Raw genomic sequence first — 22,500 nt, 5'->3', positions numbered from 1 at the left:
TTGTGCTTTCCATGGGAGGTGGGAGGGCAGCGAGGGCAGCGTGGTTTTAGCAGGAGTAGGAAATTGGGGAATCCCATTCCTGAACCCTGGCCCCTGGAAACCGAGCATCCCAGCTCGTCCCAGCCCTGGTGGCCATGGCAACTGCCTTGGGAGCGGGTCCCTGGCTGGGGCTTTGGGAACCTCTTCCCTCTGGTGCCCAGGGACAGGAGTGGAGGGAATGGCTGCAGCTGAGTCGGGGCAGGCTCAGGTTGGATGTCAGGAAAAGGTTTTTGCCCAGAGGCTGCTGGGGCCCTGCCCAGGCTCCCCAGGGAAGGGTCCCAGCTCCAGGGCTCTCTGAGCTCCGGCAGCGTTTGGACAGCGCTGCCAGGCCCAGGCTGGCATTGTTGGGGTGTCCTGTGTAGGGCCAGCAGTTGAACTGGAGGATGCTGTTGGGTCTCTCCCAGCTCAGCCAATTCTGTGGTTCTGGGATCCCGTGAGCCTGGGGATGGGGCTGCAAATGGTTGCCATGGCAACGGGCTCTGGCTGCAGGCCTGAGCTGGTGTCCATGGGAACCACCCCTGGCATGGGGTCTCCATGGAGCTGCCACGGGACTGACCATAGCAACAGGGTGGTGGGGATTTTTACCATGGAAGCTGACCATAGCAACAGGGTGGTGGGGATGGTTGCCATGGAAACTGACCATAGCAACAGGGCCCTGGTGATGGTTGCCTGCCAAGGATCAGATTTGTCACAGGCCCTCAGAGCCGTTCCATGGGGACTTTCCAAGAGTCTCCAGGCTGTTCGAGAGCTGGAATGTCACAGGCAGAGACAGGGGCTCCATGGAGACCCTCCCAGGGGTTTCTGGGATGGTAAAGAGCCCTGTGGTCAGAGGCAGTCACAGCCTTTACATGGTGACATCCCAGGGGACTTTGGGCTACAAAGGCACCAATCTGTCACAGGCACTCACAGGGGCTCCACGGTGACATCCCAGGAGTCCCCAGGCTGTCAAAGAGCCAGGATGTCTCAGACACTCACAGGGGTTCCTGTCATGGGCACAGCGGGAGCTTCAGGCAAAAGCTTTATTTCTTTATTGGAGAAACTCCTGCTGAGTCATGAGGTGAAGAAATGACACCCAGTAGCCACCATGGTTCCTCAAACCCCTGCAGGGCCCCTAGACTTCCAAAATTCCTTCAAAGAGAGGAGACTGGGAGTGGCTGGATCCAATCCCAGCCGCAGAATTTTCAAAGGTGTAAAAGATTGAACAGGTGGAATTCAACTTTAACACAATTTGTCCTGCAGGATTAATGATAGTATACCAGATTAATTTATATAAATATGTCTCTGGCTTATTCTGATCATGATCAGATGGAAAAATCACCAGCACAGTTCTTTTCTCCAGAGTTCAGGAGCTATAAAAATTATTAGAATATAGTGCTCTAGGCAGCAATTTTGAACTCAACAGGGCCTTGCTGGGGTTGTTGGAGCCCATTGCAGGCAGAGCCTCCTGCTCCAGCAGGAACTGCCTTTCCTGTGCCATGAGCAGGGCAGGTCCCGCTGCAGGAGAAGCCCCAGGCCAGCCCCAGCACAGGGAAGGCCTCGGGCACAAGGGCAGAGTGCCATGCTGGGAGCTGTGCCAGGGAGAGTCTGAGGCAGCAAAGGCACCTTGGCAGCAGCAGCTGCTTGCAGGCCATGGCCAGAAGCCTCCCTTGGCAGCCCGGCCTGGTGGCCGCCACTGCAGAGCTGCTGCCTCAGGGCTCACTTCTGGCTGGGCTCTGAAAAGCCACTTCTACCCCAGGAGCCTGACTGGGAGGCCATTGGCCCCAGCACCTTGGGGACAAGATATTAATGACAAAACTCTTCATGGCAGCAGAACGAAGGCAGGGGCAGAGGAAAGGGGAGAGCCAGGCCCAGGGGACAGGGCTGCCATAGTGATGGCTGTGAGGTCACTGCCTCTGCAGCAGCCTGGCTGCCCTCAGCAGACATTCTTGCCACAAGCGTTGTGAGGGCACCCAGCACATCAGAGAACCCACAATGCAGGAATTCTGTCCCTAGGGATGAGAGGGTTTCACTGGGTCAGGTTGCACAAAGCTCCTGCTCATGGATAATTCGTGGGATTGGGCATCCAATTCTCTGGAAAAACAACTGCAGTTTCCTGCCACTTTCATAATTGTAAAATATTTCCTCGTTCTAACAAATGTAAATCTACCCTTATTCAGTTTAAAGATATTGACCTCTTTCTGTCATGGCAAGATTTAGGAGAAAATAACTTTGACCACTATTTTTCCATTTTCACAGACCTTATTTTTTTTCCAAAAATCACCCAAGATGGAGTTTGGAGGCCTCATCCCATAACCAGCAGGTAGAGACTGTGGACTGTGGGCTCAGTGGTGTGGAGACTGAGGAAAAATCAGGAATAGTCTGGGAGGGATGGATGGGTGGTTTCAGAGAGGCTGGAGCTTTTCTTCATAGAGGATATAAGCATGAGAAGGAAACAATGTCAGCAAGGGCAGCTGGGGAGGTGCAGAATGGACATGTGGAAAAAGGAATTTCCTTGCCAGGGCAAATCTGTGGTGCAGCATGTCCCCCAGAAGGAGCCTGGAGCAGCCCAAGGCTTTGTGTGGGCAGGCAGAGGCAGGCAGGAGGCAGAGCTGTCAGCAAAGGAAGGGGCCAGCCAGGTGAGGCAGCCGGGGGATGCTGACAGCCTGCCGGGACAGAGGCGCACGTTTGCTCAGCACCAGAGACACCTTTCCCTTGCTTGTCCCCGCCTGTCATCACTGCTTCCAGTGTTCTACTCTACCTTGAACCTGGGGACACTTTTTCAGTCTTGTGCCTCACAGGGATCTACTGAAAGTACAAGAAACTTGAGTGTTTCCATCTTATATTGAGTTCTTGAGGAATTTTTTGAGCACACTCTGAGGGACTGGGTCTGATGCAAAGAGCACCAAAGCCCCAGAGGCTCATTAAAGTCCTTGTGCTGTGTCTTTGCTGGTGAGCTGGGCTGGGCTCCTGGCCCGAAGGCAGCTCCTGGCAAGGGCAGTGCTGCAGAGAGACAGCTCTGGCCAGGAGCAGCTCCTGTGCACAGCCCAGCAGGTTGGGCTATGACATCACAGAGTTCATTGTGTGAGGTCACTGAGCAGCTAAACCATCATAGAGGGAACTGTGTGACATCACGTGGGCAGTGTGACATCACAGTGGCTGTGTGAGGTCACTGAGGAGGTCACTCTGTCCCGGCCCCCCTCACAGTTCCCCCCAGAGCAGTCCAACCCTGCTCATGCACAGCGGGGTCCCCTGTCCCCCCGGGTCCCCCCGCCCCTGGCACCACAGCCTCCCCCAGAGGATGTTCCACGAGATCGACCCCAGAGCCTGACACGGGGACGGGGGCCTGGGGCCCTGGGGTTGGGACAGGGGTACAGGGACCACCCGGCAGCGTCCCCGTGTCCCCCAGGGCCACAGCCTGGGCCAGGGCTCCTTCACCCTGCTACCAACGAGGCCTTGAGAGCGCTGGAAACATCCCCAGAAATGGATCAGCAAAAACCAGATTGGATATTAAGGGACAGCAGCACAAAGTACCTTGGCAAGAGTCATTGTGCTCCTGACTGGTCACTTCAGGCACACAAGGGAAACAAAGCAGAAACAAAACCAAACAGAATCCAGGCAATCAAAGCAGAAATTAACTGAGAAGTGTCCCTCTGTGTGTGTGTGTGTGACACAAGGACATTGGAGGCAAGGATAAAAGGAATACAACCCAAAAGCTTAACAGAGGTCAAAATTCACAGGACTTAACTTATACCTTAACCTTAACTGATACTTTCAACTTCACAATTTTGCAAAAGAGCAGAGCAGAAGCAGCATTTAACATAACTCAAACCTATGACTTTGCAGTTTAACAGAGGAATAACACTTAACAATATTGAACTTAGCTTATAATTTATATTAAACATAAGAGCTTAGCAAAAGAACAACTCTTGGCAGAAATTAGCTTCACTTAGACCTTGTGATTTAACCTTCCCTACAGGCCTGGCTGACTCACCTATCCAAGGCACTCCAACCCCTCAGAGAGCAGCATTTCTGCCACATTTCCCCAGCACAGGCACTCCTGTGTGCACACAGACACAAAGAGTCAGTGCAAGGCACCTGTCAGCAATTCCCCTGAGGGCAGGAAATGCTCACTGTGGATCCTTTGGCATCTCCCCAGCAAAGGGCAAAGGGTTGAGCCTGGAGGAGTGGGGGGATCGGCCCAGGCTCTGTGGTTGTTCAGGATCCCCGAGTGCAGCAAACAGGAGAGCTCCTGGCTGGGAGAGGCCCCACTCAGAGGGAGTCGCTGGCCCGGGAGAGCTCCAAGGGCTCCATTTGGAGCGCTGTTTGTAGGGCCCCAAGAGAGGGGCTTCAGTCCCAGCAATGGCTCATCCTGGCCACACTTGGCAGCAACAGCTTTCTTTGGCAGGTTGAGAACAGGGATCTTGTGCCACTGAGGGAACAAAAACAGTTCCCAGGGCTGCTGCTAAAGGAACCAGGAGCTGGTTGGGCAGCAGCAGTGCCTAGAGCAGACAGTGTTTGTGATGAGCTGCAGAGGAGCTGAGCCCAGGGGCTGTTGGCCAAGGCCGAGGCCCAAGGAGCATTTCTCAGCTGGCAGGGCGGCCTGAGAAGGGGAGGGGAGAATGCAGCAGCAAAGGGCCCATGGAACCAAGGGACCATTGTGACACTGTGGGGTCCTGTGACACCAAGGGATCATTGTGACACTGTGAGGCCTCATGGAATCATGGAGACCAGTGTGACATTGCTGGGCCTCATGGAACCATGGAGACACTTTGGGGTGTCATGGAACCAAGGGGCCATTGTGACACTGAGGGGCACCATGGAATCACAAAGACCATTGTGACACTCAGGGCACTCATGGAAACCTGGAGAGCATTGTGACACTATGAGTCCCATGGAATAAGCAAAGCTTTGTGACACTGCGAGGCCTCATGGAACAAGTGAGACCATTGTGACCCTGGGAGGACCATTGTGATACTGTGGGGCCTCATGGAATCAAGAGGTCTTTGTGACACTTCAGGGCTGCATGGAACCAAAGGTCCATTGTGACACTGCAGGGCCTCATGTCATCACTGGTCCATTGTGACACTGGGCAACCAAAGGAGACCACTGTGACAGTGCAGGGCTGCATGGAACCAAAGCTCCAGGTGTCACAGATTGGTCTCCTGTCATCAATGGTCCATTGTGACACTGTTGAGCCAGAGGAGACCACTGTGACACAGTAAAACCCAAGGGTCCAAAGGTCCATTGTGACATTGCATACCTCATGGAACAGAGGAGTCCTGTGACATTGTGGGGCCTGGGGAACCATGGAGACCATTGTGACACTGCAAGGGCTCATGGAATCCTTGGGACCATTGTGACACTGTGGGGCCTTATGACACCTAGGGGCCACTGTGACATTGTGGGACCCCATGGAACCTAGGGGCCAGTGTGACACTGCAGGTCTTGTAATCAAGAGGCCATTGTGACACTGCTGGAGAACATGGAATCAAGTCCCCATTATGACACTGTGGGGCCCCATGGATCCAAGGTACCATTGTGACACTATGAAGCCTCATAAAACCAAGGGAACATAGAACAGGTCTGGCTGATTTGGCCTCCCATGGACTGGCTGACTGGTCCAAGTGACCTTTGCATGTTGAGGGTCATTTCTCATCTGCTGCAAAAACACTGGGGCTCTGCGCTTTCCTTCCCAATGGAAAAGGACTGTCCTTCTGCTCCAGGCACCCATGGCCAGAATTTGGAATTTCACCTCCAAATTTCCTTATATCCAGGCATTCTTCCCATAGCAATATCACCAGGACAAGTCTGGCTGGCAGTACTTTCACAATGGTCACCTCTCATCTGTCCCCAAAACATTGGGGTAGGCTGCATGTTCTCATTCCCTTAGGAAAGAACTGTCCTGCTTGTCAAGGTGCCCATGGCTGAGATTGGGTTTCCACCTCCAAAATTCCCTATATCCAAAATCTGCTATTACTGACAAGTCTGGCTGGCCTTGGCCTACTGAGGCTCTCACCTGCCTTCCAAATCTTGGGGTTCTGTGCTTTCCTTCCTATGGAAAAGAACTGTCCTTCTCAGCCAGGTGCCCATGGCCACAATTGGGATTTCACCTCCAACATTGCCTGTTATGACAGACTGGAGGAGATTGTTGGCAATAAACATTTTGTGTGTGGGGGAGGAAGGGGCAGGTCCAGCCATGCCCTGTAAGCCCAGCCCTGCCCTGCCCTGTGACCCCAGTCCCCCCAGGGGCCTCCAGTGGGTTTACGGTTTCTACCTGACCCGCAGCACACTGATCCCCCAGCACTACCGTCCCACCCTGGGCACTGGGGCCCTCTTGGCTCTACTCAGTGCTGCTGCTGTACTCAGGGCACCCCAAATTCCTGTAGGGACCCGTGTGCACCCACTCCAGGGATTGTGTGCGACTCACACTGCCCCGATCCTCCACGCACCCGGAGCTCCGTTCGGGGTTTGCGTGCCAACTCACCAATTCGTCTGCCACCCTCAACACGCCCTGAGGGTGCCTACCAAGCCTTAAGGGGGAAGGCCAACCCCTTGTGTGCCACTCACATTTCTGTTCCTCCGCATGCCCGGAGGGGGGCCCACCTTATCCCCCTGGGAGGCCTCTCACTCACTCAGGCTTCCCTTGCTTCCCTCTGTTTGTGGTCGATCCCCTCGCAGGAGTCCAGAACCGCGGTGCTGGGAGGGCCACAGCTGCTTTGGGGCTCCGAGCTGCCGGGCCCCGTCGCACACACACTTCTTTTGCTTGCCTCCTACTCCTGCCACCGGCTTCACTTATCGATGTTCCTCCACACTGTTTGGTCATAGGGTGCTGCCGACCACTCCAGATAGGGCCAGATATCCCGGAGGCCCTCAGTCCTCTTCGGGTGTGGCCTATCCCAGAGCAGTCCCCAAGACTGGTATAAATGGCACGTGATCAGCTCTTTAGTGATTTCAGCTTTACTGGAAACAGTCTAGGTAGGGGACCCATGGGTTGTGCGCACACCACCGCTCCTCCCGAGATGGTGTGGAGGAGGAGGAGGAGGAGGTCAGCTCCATCGTGCAGCAGAGCTGGGTCTTTTTCCTCACAAGAGTCTCTGAGTAGGTGCCTCTTGGCATCAGGTTCATAGTCTTTATACTGCTCTTGGCCCGCTCTGGTTAGGCTGACGAAGGTGAAAAGTTCTGACCAGGGTCTTTGATACTATCTTATGTTCTCTCTGTTTAGAGGTGTTATTGCGATTCTTTATTGCATGGTTGGTCATTGTTTTAGGGATTTTTGTTATGTAATCCTTTTCTGCTAAGTCCTATGGGAGTTTCATATTTGCTTATTAGGTGACATAATCATCTTCTTCATGATCTAGGATCCTTCGCCATTTTAGATGAGAGTGGGAGCAGCGGGAGTAATACCCAACGGTAAGGAGATTTACATAATTATAAAACCTTTAACAAGCAATTAATAACTAACATTGGAACTTTACATAACTATAAGACATTAAACAAACAATCTAGAACTATCATTGGAACTTTATATTAACTCTTTGAACAATGTATTCTCTACAACACTGTGGGAAGTTGTGGAACCAAGGGGATCGTTGTGGCACTGTTGGGGCCCATGGAACCAAGGGGCCAGTGTGGAAACAAGAGGCCACTGTGAGCCTGTGGGGTGTAACAACCCAGAACACTGAAATGCTGGAGGTAAGCAAAGGCTCCTTTACTCATGTTTGGTGCAAAGGTGAAACATCAGCCCAATATTCACAAGAGGCCAAAATGACACAAAATTTTACTGCCAAAGTACACAAAATCAAGAAACTTTGGAAGAGGTTTCAATGCAACATCCAATTACACAGAAAACATTTATCATAGCAGCAACTTCATTACCTTAGCTCATTTCACCTAGAAACCTTTATGCTGTTGAGGTACCCAAAAATGTTCTATATAAAGAGCATTAGAAGGAGAAAAGAGAGAGACAGAAAGACAGAAGCTCTATAGCAAGACACGCATATGACTATCAGTTCCTAGGGTTCCAGTGTGGGTGAGACACAAACCCCAGGAGAACGCAGAGTGCATACCAGGGGCTGACCTTGTGCTTGGTGTTTTTAAGCCCCCAGGCCTTTGTGAGCCTCCCCCCAGGTGGGATTTCTGATTGCTCGGGCAATCGGGGCTGGGTTAGCACTGTCCCCACTGTGTGACTGACTGACAGTTCATCCCATGGTGTCTCAGGACATTGATCTCACCCAGCCTCTGACAGTGACCATGGTGACACCGGGAAACCTCATGCAACCATGGGTCAGTTGTGACCAGGTGGGTCTGTTGAAGATTGCAATGCAAGACGTTTTCTATTACCATCTGTATGGCAGATTATCTTTTGTCCAGTGGGCAGTTTGCCTTATCTCTCTCTTTGAGTAACCACAATCACACCTCGCTGGGAGGGGACATCTGCTGATAACAGACTATTGAACGTCTATGCATGGCATGACTGATAAGAACTATAACATCCCATTGTGAGAAATGAGCCCAGAGGGAGGAGTCAAGCATTGCTACCCAGATATAATCCAGAGGTTTTTGAGACACCAGCACGGCTTTCTCCATGGGATTTCCCAGAGGAACAGCAGCTGTCTCTTTTCCCACTGGGTCTTCGGAGGAAGAATACATCCTTCTCTACACAACCCCCTTGCTCCAACAGAACCATACCTGACACTTCAGGAGGGCTGCAGCCACATTTCCAATTGGATTGCCACCAACACCCCAACCCACAGGGTGTCAGGTTGGGTTCTGACTCTGTCAGTGTTGTTCTAGTGTACCGCACTGTTAATTTTATCCTTTTATTTTTTTCCTTTCCCTATTAAAGAACAGTTATTTCCTGCTCCCATATTTTTGCCTGAGAGCCCCTTAATTTAAAATTTATAGCAATTCAGAGGGGTGGGGAGGGTTTACATTCTCCATTTCAGGGGTGGCTCCTGCCTTCCTTAGCAGACTCCCGTCTTTGCAAATCAAGACAGTATTGATGACACTGATAGGGTCAATGCTGTGCGTATTGATCACACTGAGAGGGTCCTGCTGTGGGTATTGATCACAGTGACAGGGTTCTGCTATGTGTATTGATCACACTGACAGGGTCAATGCTGGTGGTATTGATCACAATGAGAGGGTCCTGCTGTGGGTATTGATCACACTGATAGGGTCAATGCTGTGGGTACTGATCACACTGGCAGGGTCAATGCTGGTTCTGCTGTAGGGGACACACTCTTGGGGAGGGCACTGGTCCCATTGTGGATAAATGTTGGGCAGGATGAAAGTCTGACAAGGAAATTTCACAGATATGCACGTATGGCAGAAGGATTTTTAAATGTAGAATCTGATGAAGGAATAGAAATGAAAGCAAGTTTTGATATAGAAGAAAAGTATTGGTGAGCCAGTCTTACTGGATAACCAAGAAGGAAAGGGTGTGTTAGTTAGAAGAAGTTTTTATGACTTAGAGCAAAGGATAAACCCACCTCAAACAAGAAGATGTTTTTACCAAGCAGGAAGATAGCGCAGGCAAACAAGGCAGCAAAGCTACAAGTAGAAAAAAGGTCTCAGAATTTTCCACTGCAAGAAAACTGAAAAACAACTTCTAGCTTAAATTGTAATGTACTAACTTTTAGTGATTGGAGAACTAAATTTTAGTGATTGAATATGGTAATTGTAGTGGTTATGATAGGCTATGGATAACAGTTAAGGTATAGATTGGTTCTGCTGTATTAAGATGCTCATCAAAGAAGAGTATATAATATAATAAATGTATAAGAAAATATATCATAAATCTCTTTTCTGAAGTTTATAACTAAAAATATAAAATAAAAATATATTAAAATAATAGTGAAAAATTAAAATAATAAATAAATATATAAAATAAAATTTTAAAATAAATAAAAAATCTATTTAAATAAAATAAAGTAAAAAATAAATTAAAAATATATAAAAAAAGTATATAATATATGCAAAACCAAAGGGTCTCCAGGCCTGCCTGCAGCTGGAGCTGACAGCTGTGGGCACAGCTCTGTCAGCCACGGCCCTGGACTGCTGTGACACCTTGGATGGAATAAACTGCACTTACTGTACAATAAACTGCATTTTGTATACAATAAACTGCATTTTGGAGACAATGAAATGCAATTTGTGTACAATAAACTGCATTTTGTATATAATAAACTGCATTTTAACTGCATTTTGTGTACAATAAACTGCATTTTGGAGAGCAGCCTGGAGTTCCACATCCCTCATTTACAGGTGTGGGTGATGAAGATGAAGCTGATGATGATGATGATGATGATGGTGTGAGCAGTGTCATGGTGATGGTGTCAGTGGTGTTGGATGAGGAGGATGTTGGTGATTAATGGGACCATAGTGTGGGTGCTGGGATATGTGATGATGATGATGACGATGATGAAGATGATGGAGGCGCTGTGAGCAGTGTCCCAGCCTGCCCTGCCCAGGAAGGCAGAGGGAGCCCTGGGAGCCCCAGAGTGGCTCCGCTCAGTGTGGGGGAGAAACCAGAGACCCCCAGGGCTGGGTGAGGGGGGACAGACACAGGGACAGTTAGACGGACAGGGGACAGACACAGGGACATGGGACAGACACAGGGACAGACAGATGGATAGACATAGGGACAGGGAAGAGACACAGGGACAGACACAGGGACAGACAGAGGGACAGGGGACAGACACATGGACATGGGACAGACACAGGGACAGATAGACGGACAGGGGACAGACACAGGGACAGACAGACAGACAGTGGACAGACACAGGGACAGACAGAGGGACACACACAGACAGGGGACAGACAGAAGGACAGGGGCATGAGCACACACCCATTCATATGAGAAAAGCACCCATGAACACACAGAGTTGCTTTGCTGAAGGGTTTATTGATTATTGACTATTGATTATTGATTATTGATTATCAATCATTGATTATCAATTATCGATTATCAGTTTTTCCAGGGCCATTCCCAGGCTCCCAGGGCAGCTCTCCAGGAATGATCAAATCCTGACGGCCTTACAGGGACAGGAGCTGAGTGTGACCCCAGGGTGACCCCAGGGTGACGCCAGGGTGACCCCAGTGCGTCTCCAGAGCCCCCCAGAGACGTCCAAACCCCCCCCAGAGCCCCCCAGGACCATCCCAAACTGGGGCAAACTGGGGGGGACTGGGGGGCACTGGGGGGTACTGGCATGCCCCCAGTGCCATCCCCAGCACAGCTCCGGGTACCCACCTCAGCCCTCTGCACTCCGAAGCCTTTGGGTTTCTGCAGAGAGGGGGCAGAGGGCACCGGGGTCACCACGGGGTCACCGGGGTCACCGCGGGGTCACCAGCCCAGCCGGGCAGGGGGCACAACTGGCCCCCAATATCCCCCAGTGCCCCCCAGTGCCCCAGAGTTCCACCAGTGCCCCCCATTCCATCCCAGTCCATCCCAGTTCCCCCCAATTCCCCCCAGTCCATCCCAGTTCCCTCCCAGTATCCCCAGTTCCCCCCAGTCCATCCCAGTATCTCCCAGTTCCCCCCAGTTCTGCCCAGTTAATCCCAGTATTCTGCAGTTCCCTCCATATCCTCCAGTCCATCCCAGTTCCTCCCCAGCCCATCTCAGTCCATCCAAGTCCATTCCAGTTCCCCCAGTCCATCCCAGTCCATCCCAGTTCCCCCAGTCTCACCTTGATGCAGCCCCCAATGCCTCCCACGATCCCGGACTGCAGGGGCAGAGCAAAGGGGGTTTGGGATTTGGGGGTTTAGGGATTTGGGATTTGGGAATTGGGGATTTGGGGATTGGGGGATTTTGGGGATTGGGGGATTGGGATTTGGGGATTTAAGGTTTGGGGGTTTGGGGATTTGGGAGTTTAGGGATTTGGGGGATTAGGGATTTGGGTTTTGGTGATTTGGGATTTGGAGATTGTGGATTTGGTAATTTGGGAGTTTGGGGATTTGGGATTGGGAGTTTGGGGATTTGGGATTGGGGGATTGGGAATTTGGATATTTGGGGGGATTGGGGATTTGGGGGCTGTACTGGGATGTCCTGGGCTATACTGGGCTATACTGGTACCCACCTGGCCATCACCAATGCCACCAATTTGCTGTGGGGAGAGCAGGAGTTGTCCCCAAGGTCACTGGGGTGTCCCCCATTGCCCCCCATTGTCCCCCATTGCCCCCAGTGTTCCCCAGTGCCCCCCATTGCTCCCCATTGCCCCCCAGTGCCCCCAGTGCCCCCCCAGTCCTTCCCAGTATCTCCCAGTCTTACCCAGTCCATCCCAGTGACCCCAGTCCATTCCAGTTCCCCTAGTCCATCCCAGTATCTCCCAGTGCCCCCCAGTCCATCCCAGTCCATCCCAGTGCCCCCAGTGCCCCCAGTCTCACCCCAGCACAGATCACTCCGCTGCCCTCCATGTCGGCCTGGGCAGGGACAGCAAAGGTTGGTCAGGGGATGGGATGGGATGAGGAGCCCCAAAAGGATGAGATGGGATGGGATCCATGAAATGGATGGGATTTTTGGGGAGCCCCAAAAGAATGGGATTTTTGGGGAGCCCCAAAAGAATGGGATGGGATTTTTGGGGAGCCCCAAAAGAATGGGATGGGTTCAATGGGATCAATAGGATGGGATGGGGTGGGATAAATGGGATGGGATGGGGAGTCCCAAAAGGATGGGATGGGATCCATGGGATGGATGGGATGGGATGGGATTTCTGGGGAGACCCCAGCCCTGAGCCCAGCCTGGGGCCCTGCAGCCTCACCTGGCTCTGAGCTGGCAGGCACAGCAGGATGGAGAAGAGCAGGGCCACGCTGAGCACAGCCACCTTCATCTTCCTCTGGCTCTGGGCAGCGCTGCCTGAGGCTGCAGCAGGTGAGGAGCACCTTTATCCCTGCCGCAACTCCTCCCTGCACCCTCCCTGCCAGCCCCCAGGCCAAAGCCTGGCTTGGCACAGCCCCCCGCCCTTGCCACAAACCCAGCCCTGGCACAGAGCCCATCCCACCCCACCTGTGGCACAGATCCACCCACCTCACCCGGCATCCCTCCAGCTTCCTGCACGGGGCAGCTGCCCCTGGAAGGGCCCAGGCACCTGGGGGGCCAAGGGGGGCAGGCAGGGAGCCAAAGGCACCTGGGGACCCTGTGGGGACAACCCCCAGTCCAACACAGTCCATCCTCCAACAGCTCCCCAGTCTCGGGGTTTTGCTGCTCAGGGTGACCCCAGATGTGGCACAAAGTCTCTTTTCCCATCCTGGCAGTCAGAGGAGCCAGACCTCCTCATTTCTCATTCCCAAGGTTGTTTATTGTTTTTTATCTATAAAATTCTTTCTCTGGCCTGCCCAGGTCCACTCAGCAAGACACTCCAGGCACTCTACCTCCTTCGGGGTGATGTTATCTTTTTATATATTTTTATTTCTACTTTATATTTATATATTTTAGGGATATGTATATATTATTATTTACACATATTTTTATATATTATAATTTTTACATATTTTTACATATTTTTATATATCTTATGTTTATATTTTATTCATATTAATTTATTTATATTTATAATGTTTATTTATATTTATAATGTTTTTGTCTATTTATGTGTTCTATTTTGTATATATTTATACATATTTTTATATATTATTTTTATCTATTTATTTAAAATTATATTATATTTATTTATCTATTTATTTATGTATTTTAGATTTATATTTTTTTCAAAATTCCACGTACAATATTTACAAGTCCTTCCCAATACCTATGACTTGTGTTAGACAGTGAGCTTCTACCCTAAACTAACCCAAAAGTGCCACCATCACCCAGAGGACAGAGGCCAAGAAGAAGAAGAAAGACAAAGGCTGGACACACCCAGATCCCCCCATCTTGCCCCCTGAACCCCCATTCTAAAAACCCCAAAATTCTCCATTTTCACCCTGTGACAAATTCACTCGCATTCCACTCAAACTCTCTTGCCTTGTAATTCTTCCCATCAAGGTGGGGATTTGCTCCAAGGGTCACAATCCCAGTCCCAGCTGTCCTGGGCTCTGTGCCCAAGGCTCTGAGCCCCCCCTGGAGCCATCCAAGACAGACACACGGATGTGCTGGGGCCTGAAGCCCAGGGGAGATCCCCTGCCTGCCCCACTGTTCCACCCAGCCCCACTGGGTCCTGCTGGATCCCCCAATCCTGCTGGATCCCCCAAACCGATCCTGCTGGATCCCCCCAGTCGTGCTGGATCCCCCCAGTCGTGCTGGATCCCGCAATCTTGCTGGATCCCCCAATCCTGATGGATCCCCAAATCCAACCCTGCTGGATCCCCCCATCCAATCCTGCTGGGTCCCCCCAGTTGTGCTGGATCCCCCAATCCAATCCTGCTGGATCCCCCAATCCAACCCTGCTGGATCCCCCAACCCTGCTGGATTCCCCAAATCCCACTGGATCCAATCCAACCCTGCTGGATCTCCCAATCCAATCCTGCTCCTGTGCGCCATGGAGAGAGATTTGGGGATCAGAATCTGATTTTATTGTGGGATCCAATAAATACATAATAATATATTGGGGACATATCATTATATATTTTTAATTATTAATATTAAAGTATTATTATTTATTATTTTAAAAATAATATTATAATTATTATAATGTATATTAAATTATATAATAGACATTTTAATAATATATAATGATATATTATTAAATTATATATAATTATATATTATGTATATTAATTTATTAAATTATTATAATCGTTAAATTATTATTAATATCATCTATTGTTAAAATATAAATATTATTAGTATCAAAATGTATTATAATAGATATAATAAATATATATAACATTTATTATATATATAATAAACAATCATTAGATAGTATTATAATAAATATATATTTTTCTATAAAAATATATATTAAATTTAGATAGAATAATCTATATAATATATAGATTTATAACTATAGATTATTATAATAAATATAATAAATACTAATAATACCACTTATATAATAAATATATAATAAGATATCCCATTTCAGGGAGACCGGCAATGTGTGCTGGAATGATTGGGTAAGAGTCACACAGACAAAATTATGGGATTTATATTTATAATATTATTTTTAAAATAATAAATAATAATACTTTAATATTAATAATTAAAATATATATAATGGTATGTCCCCAATATATTATTATGTATTTATTGGATCCCACAATAAAATCAGATTCTGATCCCCAAATCTCTCTCCATGGCTCACAGGAGCAGGAATGGATTGGGAGATCCAGCAGGGTTGGATTGGATCCAGTGGGATTTGGGGAATCCAGCAGGGTTGGGGGATCCAGCAGGGTTGGATTGGGGGATCCAGCAGGATTGGATTGGGGGATCCAGCACAACTGGGGGGACCCAGCAGGATTGGATGGGGGGATCCAGCAGGGTTGGATTTGGGGATCCATCAGGATTAGGGGATCCAGAAAGATTGCGGGATCCAGCACGACTGGGGGGATCCAGCACGACTGGGGGGATCCAGCAGGATCGGTTTGGGGGATCCAGCAGGATCGGTTTGGTGGATCCAGCAGGACCCAGTGGGGCTGGGTGGAACAGTGGGGCAGGCAGGGGATCTCCCCTGGGCTTCAGGCCCCAGCACATCCGTGTGTCTGTCTTGGATGGCTCCAGGGGGGGCTCAGAGCCTTGGGCACAGAGCCCAGGACAGCTGGGACTGGGATTGTGACCCTTGGAGCAAATCCCCACCTTGATGGGAAGAATTACAAGGCAAGAGAGTTTGAGCGGAATGCGAGTGAATTTGTCACAGGGTGAAAATGGAGAATTTTGGGGTTTTTAGAATGGGGGTTCAGGGGGCAAGATGGGGGGATCTGGGTGTGTCCAGCCTTTGTCTTTCTTCTTCTTCTTGGCCTCTGTCCTCTGGGTGATGGTGGCACTTTTGGGTTAGTTTAGGGTAGAAGCTCACTGTCTAACACAAGTCATAGGTATTGGGAAGGAATTGTAAATATTGTATGTGGAATTTTGAAAAAAAATATAAATCTAAAATACATAAATAAATAGATAAACAAATATAATATAATTATAAATAAATAGATAAATATAATATATAAAAAAGTGTATAAATATATACAAAATAGAATACATAAATAGACAAAAACATTATAAGTATAAATAAACATTATAAATATAAATAAATTAATATGAATAAAATATAAACATAAGATATATAAAAATATGTAAAATATGTAAAAATTATAATATATAAAATATGTGTAAATAATAATATATACATATCCCTAAAATATATAAATATAAAGTAGAAATAAAAATATATAAATACCCCGAAGGAGGTAGAGTGCCTGGAGTGTCTTGCTGAGTGGACCTGGGCAGGCCAGAGAAAGAATTTTATAGATAAAAAACAATAAACAACCTTGGGAATGAGAAATGAGGAGGTCTGGCTCCTCTGACTGCCAGGATGGGAAAAGAGACTTTGTGCCACATCTGGGGTCACCCTGAGCAGCAAAACCCCGAGACTGGGGAGCTGTTGGAGGATGGACTGTGTTGGACTGGGGGTTGTCCCCACAGGGTCCCCAGGTGCCTTTGGCTCCCTGCCTGCCCCCCTTGGCCCCCCAGGTGCCTGGGCCCTTCCAGGGGCAGCTGCCCTATGCAGGAAGCTGGAGGGATGTCGGGTGAGGTGGGTGGATCTGTGCCACAGGTGGGGTGGGATGGGCTCTGTGCCAGGGCTGGGCTTGTGGCCAGGGCGGGGGGCTGTGCCAAGCTGGGCTTTGGCCTGGGGGCTGGCAGGGAGGGTGCAGGGAGGAGTTGTGGCAGGGATAAAGGTGCTCCTCACCTGCTGCAGCCTCAGGCAGCGCTGCCCAGAGCCAGAGGAAGATGAAGGTGGCTGTGCTCAGCGTGGCCCTGCTCTTCTCCATCCTGCTGTGCCTGCCAGCTCAGAGCCAGGTGAGGCTGCAGGGCCCCAGGCTGGGCTCAGGGCTGGGGTCTCCCCAGAAATCCCATCCCATCCCATCCATCCCATGGATCCCATCCCATCCTTTTGGGACTCCCCATCCCATCCCATTTATCCCACCCCATCCCATCCTATTGATCCCATTGAACCCATCCCATTCTTTTGGGGCTCCCCAAAAATCCCATCCCATTCTTTTGGGGCTCCCCAAAAATCCCATTCTTTTGGGGCTCCCCAAAAATCCCATCCATTTCATGGATCCCATCCCATCTCATCCTTTTGGGGCTCCTCATCCCATCCCATCCCCTGACCAACCTTTGCTGTCCCTGCCCAGGCCGACATGGAGGGCAGCGGAGTGATCTGTGCTGGGGTGAGACTGGGGGCACTGGGGGCACTGGGATGGACTGGGATGGACTGGGGGGCACTGGGAGATACTGGGATGGACTAGGGGAACTGGAATGGACTGGGGTCACTGGGATGGACTGGGATGGACTGGGGTCACTGGGATCGACTGGGAGATACTGGGAAGGACTGGGGGGGAACTGGGGGCACTGGGGGGCAGTGGGGAGCAATGGGGGGCACTGGGGGCACTGGGGGGCACTGGGGGCAATGGGGGACAATGGGGGGCAATGGGGGCAATGGGGGACACCCCGCGACCTTGGGGACATCTCCTGCTCTCCCCACAGCGAATTGGTGGCATTGGTGATGGCCAGGTGGGTACCAGTATAGCCCAGTATAGCCCAGGACATCCCAGTACAGCCCCCAAATACCCAATTCCCCCAAATATCCAAATCCCCAATCCCCCAATCCCAAACCCCAAACTCCCAAATTACCAAATCCGCAATCTCCAAATCCCAAATCCCCAAAACCCAAATCCCTAATCCCTCAAATCCCCCAAATCCCCAAATCACCAAAACCCAAACCCCTAAAATCCCCAAATCCCTAAACCCCCAAATCCCAAATCCCCTTTGCTCTGCCCCTGCAGTCCGGGATCGTGGGAGGCATTGGGGGCTGCATCAAGGTGAGACTGGGGGAACTGGGATGGACTGGGATGGAATGGGGGGAACTGGGGGAACAGGGGGATACTGGGGGGGAACTGGGATGGACTGGGGGGAATTGGGGGGAACTGGGATCGACTGGTATGGAATTGGGGGAACTGGGGGAACAGGGGGATACTGAGGGTGAACTAGGATGGACTGGGGGGCACTGGGGGGCACTAAGGAATATTGGGGGCCAGTTGGGCCCCCCGCCCGGCTGGGCTGGTGACCCCGCGGTGACCCCGTGGTGACCCCGGTGCCCTCTGCCCCCTCTCTGCAGAAACCCAAAGGCTTCGGAGTGCAGAGGGCTGAGGTGGGTACCCGGAGCTGTGCTGGGGATGGCACTGGGGGCATGCCAGTACCCCCCAGTGCCCCCCAGTCCCCCCCAGTTTGCCCCAGTTTGGGATGGTCCTGGGGGGCTCTGGGGGAGTTTGGATGTCTCTGGGGGGCTCTGGAGACGCACTGGGGTCACCCTGGCGTCACCCTGGGGTCACCCTGGGGTCACACTCAGCTCCTGTCCCTGTCAGGCCGTCAGGATTTGATCATTCCTGGAGAGCTGCCCTGGGAGCCTGGGAATGGCCCTGGAACAACTGATAATTGATAATCGATAATCAATGATTGATAATCAATAATCAATAGTCAATAATCAATAAACCCTTCAGCAAAGCAACTCTGTGTGTTCATGGGTGCTTTTCTCATATGGATGGGTGTGTGCTCATGCCCCTGTCCCTCTGTCTGTCCCTCTGTCTGTCCCTGTCTCTGTTTCCTGTCCCTCTGTCTGTCCCTCTGTCTGTCCCTGTGTCTGTCTGTGTCTGTGTCTGTCCCCTGTCCGTGTGTGTCTCTCTGTCTGTCCCTGTGTCTGTCTACTGTCTGTTTGTCTGTCCCTGTGTCTGTCCCTATGTCTGTCCCGTGTCCGCCTGTCTGTCCCTGTGTCAGTCCCTGTGTCTTTCCCCTGTCCTCTGTCTGTCCCTGTGTCTGTCCCCCCTCACCCAGCCCTGAGGGTCTCTGGTTTCTCCCCCACCCTGAGCGGAGCCACTCTGGGGCTCCCAGGGCTCCCTCTGCCTTCCTGGGCAGGGCAGGCTGGGACACTGCTCACAGCGCCTCCATCATCTTCATCATCGTCATCATCATCATCACATATCCCAGCACCCACACTATGGTCACATTAATCACCAACATCCTCCTCATCCAACACCACTGACACCGTCACCATGACACTGCTCACACCATCATCATCATCATCAGCTTCATCTTCATCACCCACACCTGTAAATGAGGGATGTGGAACTCCAGGCTGCTCTCCAAAATGCAGTTTATTGTACACAAAATGCAGTTAAAATGCAGTTTATTATATACAAAATGCAGTTTATTGTACACAAATTGCATTTCATTGTCTCCAAAATGCAGTTTATTGTATACAAAATGCAGTTTATTGTACAGTAAGTGCAGTTTATTCCATCCAAGGTGTCACAGCAGTCCAGGGCCGTGGCTGACAGAGCTGTGCCCACAGCTGTCAGCTCCAGCTGCAGGCAGGCCTGGAGACCCTTTGGTTTTGCATATATTATATACTTTTTTTTATATATTTTTAATTTATTTTTTATTTTATTTTATTTAAATAATTTTTTATTTATTTCTAAACTTTATTTTATATATTTATTTGTTATTTTATTTTTTCACTATTATTTTAATATATTTTTATTTTATATTTTTAGTTATAAACTTCAGAAAAGAGATTTATGATATATTTTCTTATACATTTATTATATTATATACTCTTCTTTGATGAGCATCTTAATACAGCAGAACCAATCTATACCTTAACTGTTATCCATAGCCTATCATAACCACTACAATTACCATATTCAATCACTAAAATTTAGTTCTCCAATCACTAAAAGTTAGTACATTACAATTTAAGCTAGAAGTTGTTTTTCAGTTTTCTTGCAGTGGAAAATTCTGAGACCTTTTTTCTACTTGTAGCTTTGCTGCCTTGTTTGCCTGCACTATCTTCCTGCTTGGTAAAAACATCTTCTTGTTTGAGGTGGGTTTATCCTTTGCTCTAAGTCATAAAAACTTCTTCTAACTAACACACCCTTTCCTTCTTGGTTATCCAGTAAGACTGGCTCACCAATACTTTTCTTCTATATCAAAACTTGCTTTCATTTCTATTCCTTTATCAGATTCTACATTTAAAAATCCTTCTGCCATACGTGCATATCTGTGAAATTTCCTTGTCAGACTTTCATCCTGCCCAACATTTATCCACAATGGGACCACTGCCCTCCCCAAGAGTGTGTCCCCTACAGCAGAACCAGCATTGACCCTCTCATTGTGATCAATACCCACAGCATTGACCCTGTCAGTGTGATCAATACCCACAGCGGGACCCTGTCAGTGTGATCAATACCCACAGAAGAACCCTGACAGTGTGATCAATACAGTCTTGGTTTGCAAAGACAGGAGTCTGCTAAGGAAGGCAGGAGCCACCCCTGAAATGGAGAATGTAAACCCTCCCCACCCCTCTGAATTGCTATAAATTTTAAATTAAGGGGCTCTCAGGCAAAAATATGGGAGCAGGAAATAACTGTTCTTTAATAGGGAAAGGAAAAAAATAAAAGGATAAAATTAACAGTGCGGTACACTAGAACAACACTGACAGAGTCAGAACCCAACCTGACACCCTGTGGGTTGGGGTGTTGGTGGCAATCCAATTGGAAATGTGGCTGCAGCCCTCCTGAAGTGTCAGGTATGGTTCTGTTGGAGCAAGGGGGTTGTGTAGAGAAGGATGTATTCTTCCTCCGAAGACCCAGTGGGAAAAGAGACAGCTGCTGTTCCTCTGGGAAATCCCATGGAGAAAGCCGTGCTGGTGTCTCAAAAACCTCTGGATTATATCTGGGTAGCAATGCTTGACTCCTCCCTCTGGGCTCATTTCTCACAATGGGATGTTATAGTTCTTATCAGTCATGCCATGCGTAGACGTTCAATAGTCTGTTATCAGCAGATGTCCCCTCCCAGCGAGGTGTGATTGTGGTTACTCAAAGAGAGAGATAAGGCAAACTGCCCACTGGACAAAAGATAATCTGCCATACAGATGGTAATAGAAAACGTCTTGCATTGCAATCTTCAACAGACCCACCTGGTCACAACTGACCCATGGTTGCATGAGGTTTCCCGGTGTCACCATGGTCACTGTCAGAGGCTGGGTGAGATCAATGTCCTGAGACACCATGGGATGAACTGTCAGTCAGTCACACAGTGGGGACAGTGCTAACCCAGCCCCGATTGCCCGAGCAATCAGAAATCCCACCTGGGGGGAGGCTCACAAAGGCCTGGGGGCTTAAAAACACCAAGCACAAGGTCAGCCCCTGGTATGCACTCTGCGTTCTCCTGGGGTTTGTGTCTCACCCACACTGGAACCCTAGGAACTGATAGTCATATGCGTGTCTTGCTATAGAGCTTCTGTCTTTCTGTCTCTCTCTTTTCTCCTTCTAATGCTCTTTATATAGAACATTTTTGGGTACCTCAACAGCTTAAAGGTTTCTAGGTGAAATGAGCTAAGGTAATGAAGTTGCTGCTATGATAAATGTTTTCTGTGTAATTGGATGTTGCATTGAAACCTCTTCCAAAGTTTCTTGATTTTGTGTACTTTGGCAGTAAAATTTTGTGTCATTTTGGCCTCTTGTGAATATTGGGCTGATGTTTCACCTTTGCACCAAACATGAGTAAAGGAGCCTTTGCTTACCTCCAGCATTTCAGTGTTCTGGGTTGTTACACCCCACAGGCTCACAGTGGCCTCTTGTTTCCACACTGGCCCCTTGGTTCCATGGGCCCCAACAGTGCCACAACGATCCCCTTGGTTCCACAACTTCCCACAGTGTTGTAGAGAATACATTGTTCAAGGAGTTAATATAAAGTTCCAATGACAGTTCTAGAGTGTTTGTTTAATGTCTTATAGTTATGTAAAGTTCCAATGTTAGTTATTAATTGCTTGTTAAAGGTTTTATAATTATGTAAATCTCCTTACTGTGGGGTATTACCCCCGCTGCTCCCACTCTCATCTAAAATGGCGAAGGATCCTAGATCATAAAGAAGATGATTATGTCACCTAATAAGCAAATATGAAACTCCCATAGGACTTAGCAGAAAAGGATTACATAACAAAAATCCCTAAAACAATGACCAACCATGCAAATAAAGAATCGCAATAAATAACACCTCTAAACAGAGAGAACATAAGATAGTATCAAAGACCCTGGTCAGAACTTTTCACCTTCGTCAGCCTAACCAGAGCGGGCCAAGAGCAGTATAAAGACTATGAATCTGATGCCAAGAGGCACCTACTCAGAGACTCTTGTGAGGAAAAAGACCTAGCTCTGCTGCACGATGGAGCTGACCTCCTCCTCCTCCTCCTCCTCCTCCTCCTCCTCCTTGCCGCCTCGGGAGGAGCGGTGGTGTGCGCACACCCCATGGGTCCCCTACCTAGGCTGTTTCCAGTAAAA

The 22,500-nt window shown here is 49.3% G+C and overlaps 2 long non-coding RNA genes across 2 annotated transcripts; one reads left to right on the top strand and one right to left on the bottom strand.

The window, feature by feature from the left end:
* Nucleotides 1–10,904: 10,904 nt before the first annotated feature.
* On the bottom strand, nt 10,905–12,866 carry LOC131565831 (uncharacterized). Its single transcript, XR_009275487.1, has 6 exons — nt 12,777–12,866; nt 12,403–12,438; nt 12,096–12,122; nt 11,706–11,741; nt 11,270–11,302; nt 10,905–11,054 (listed from the first exon to the last, which is right to left on the bottom strand). It is a non-coding gene; the product is annotated as an uncharacterized LOC131565831 (long non-coding RNA).
* Nucleotides 12,867–16,866: 4,000 nt separating this feature from the next.
* Nucleotides 16,867–18,671, top strand: LOC131565830 (uncharacterized). Its single transcript, XR_009275486.1, has 6 exons — nt 16,867–16,960; nt 17,299–17,334; nt 17,651–17,677; nt 17,950–17,985; nt 18,282–18,314; nt 18,529–18,671. It is a non-coding gene; the product is annotated as an uncharacterized LOC131565830 (long non-coding RNA).
* Nucleotides 18,672–22,500: the final 3,829 nt, after the last annotated feature.

The sequence above is a fragment of the Ammospiza caudacuta genome, chromosome 18, assembly GCF_027887145.1.
Source record: "Ammospiza caudacuta isolate bAmmCau1 chromosome 18, bAmmCau1.pri, whole genome shotgun sequence".
Classification (NCBI taxonomy): domain Eukaryota; kingdom Metazoa; phylum Chordata; class Aves; order Passeriformes; family Passerellidae; genus Ammospiza; species Ammospiza caudacuta.
The sequence above is the reverse complement of the archived record's forward strand: the minus strand, read 5'-3'. Positions and strand labels throughout refer to the sequence as shown.